Genomic DNA, 2299 nt, shown 5'->3' with positions numbered 1-2299 from the left:
CCAGTTTTTCTCTCGGGTTTTGCTATTTCCCTGTCGGTTTTGCCCGACAGGAAAATTTGAGTCTCCAGTAGTGCCTGTACCAAACTGTCACAGGCTAATGCTGGTACGTACACACCGTTACACATTCACAATCCTCTTTCTTGAACACGATTATTGTGCAGATTTCAATGTTCCGAATAGAATAAAAAATAATGGAACGGATGCATAATAACTTTATGTGATTGGTTGAATTTCTTTTCTTTTCTTTCCTGTCCAATATGAATATATAATGTTACAGTTTGGAGCATTTGTGGCAAAGTTTTGGCCATCTGAGACATCAGAAAAGTTTGATGCCATTGAAAACTTGCCAAGTTGAACTAGTTATAAATAACTATCTGTTTTGACTACTCAATTGTTCTCGAACAAAAAAAAAAGTAAAAAAATTCGAAAAATAAGTAATTACTTCACGGTGGTTCCTTGTAGTGGAACATGCTCACCAAGATTTAAGTCTCTGACTTGATATGTGTGCTCATATTTTTCTAGATTATATAAAGTGCTCATATAGATATTTTTCTGGATTTATATAAAGTCGCTATTATAATTAGTCTACATCGATGACTCCTATAAAAAAGTTCAGGTGACTCTGAGACAACACAAGTGTCATGTAATGGTGTAACCACATGATACTTGATCCTATTTGGTATAAATATGCAGATAAGCGCTTCTTTATAAGCTACATGAACGGAGAAAAAGCACGACCAAAATAATAAGTTCGTATGACCCAATTTCTATGTTTTTAGTACAAATAGGGGCTATATGATGAGAGAAGCGTGGCAGAAAAAGCTACAAAAGATGTGCCGTTCGGCTTCTAGTTTCAGCTTATATTTGCTATACGACTAAACAAGGCCTTAGTATGAACATAAGTGTCATTTGATTCTATCTATGACTATGTAAGTGTAGAAAGCATGGAGTGCTGCTGTCAAAATGTGGATGGCATGACTCACATGAATAACTCCACAAACACACGAGAAATAATACAAGAAATTTATATACAAAAACAAAAAGATTGATAATAGACAACAAGAGTATCTACCAGTGACAGTAGTCTGTGTCACTTAATCCTTCTATGTAGTTTGGTCGGTCAATATCGACTAATTATAATAATTAGAGAAAAATAAACATATAAAGGATCGAGTCGACAGAATCAAGATAGAGCATGATTTTACAGTATTATTTGAACTCTAGATGAGATGTCCCGCTGTTTTTAATGAAAGAAATTGAAAACAAACAACTCATCCCTCTTTCACATATTCATTCGTGCAAGGATGAACGACATTCTGATACATTTATTTATGCATGCAAGTTCGATGCCATTATTTAGTGATTGTTTATAGTGGGAAAGAAACACACGTATACATCCATTATTCGGCAGATGCACTGACATGCATACATGGCATGTCCGCGTTATTCGTCATATTTTTTATATTCAAGTTCCGGAGCAAGGAAGAAGGAAGCCAGCACCAGCGAGGTTATCAGCCGACATGTGGCGTCTGGGCGACGGTGTCGACGAAGATGCGGACACGGTTGGTGCGGTAATCCATGGTCACCGGCGAGCCGACTGGCAAGACGACGATGTCGGCGTCGGGCTTGTCCTTGAGGATCACCTTCTTGGCTTCCTCCACGCTGAGGCCGACCACCTCCGGCCACTACGTCTTGGCGCCGCCGCACTCCGTTGCCGCCGTCGCCGTGGAGCTCATGGTCGTCGTCGGTTGTCGGTCGCGAATTGAAACTGCAAATCAATTGATGACGATATATAATGCTGGTGCTCTGGCCTGTGAATTAAAAGGAAATTAACAAACTACTGATAGCTACTATATTATTGCACAAAGCTAGCCAAAAGCGTAAGGTATAGAAAGGCACACTCACGGGCAATTGGGGCTTGTTATTGTGCTTCTTGTGCTGCTGCTTAAGCGAGTCTGCACCGGTGAGGTATTTATAGAGGCTGCTGCAACCAACAGGGGCAGATGTGTGTGTGTTCTTCATCAGAATTATTGGTCTAAAGCTAGGCAGATATAATTAAACAGAAAAGAAAAAGATAATGTTGATGGTGCCCAGAAATCGTAGCTGCTCCACCGCTCACCAATAATGCATCCATTATATACGCACGTGGCACACGAGGTGGCTCCTGCAGCCAGTAAAAAACAAGAAAAGAAAAAGATAGCAACGCTACAGAAACATGCATCCATGGTTTCTCCTCCCCTGCAACCAAATAGCTAGTCAGGCAGTCAGCAGCTTCAGTAGTACGCGCAGCAGACACTGA

At 40.5% G+C, this 2299-nt stretch overlaps 1 long non-coding RNA gene across 1 annotated transcript; it reads right to left on the bottom strand.

The window, feature by feature from the left end:
• Positions 1 to 1256: 1256 nt before the first annotated feature.
• Positions 1257 to 1980, bottom strand: LOC136518696 (uncharacterized). The gene is made up of 2 exons (XR_010774595.1): positions 1906 to 1980; positions 1257 to 1768 (listed from the first exon to the last, which is right to left on the bottom strand). It is a non-coding gene; the product is annotated as an uncharacterized lncRNA (long non-coding RNA).
• Between the last annotated feature and the right edge of the window lie 319 nt (positions 1981 to 2299).

Source organism: Miscanthus floridulus, chromosome 17 (assembly GCF_019320115.1).
Source record: "Miscanthus floridulus cultivar M001 chromosome 17, ASM1932011v1, whole genome shotgun sequence".
In the NCBI taxonomy this organism is placed as follows: domain Eukaryota; kingdom Viridiplantae; phylum Streptophyta; class Magnoliopsida; order Poales; family Poaceae; genus Miscanthus; species Miscanthus floridulus.
Note: the sequence above shows the minus strand (reverse complement) of the source record. Positions and strands in the feature narration are given on the sequence as shown.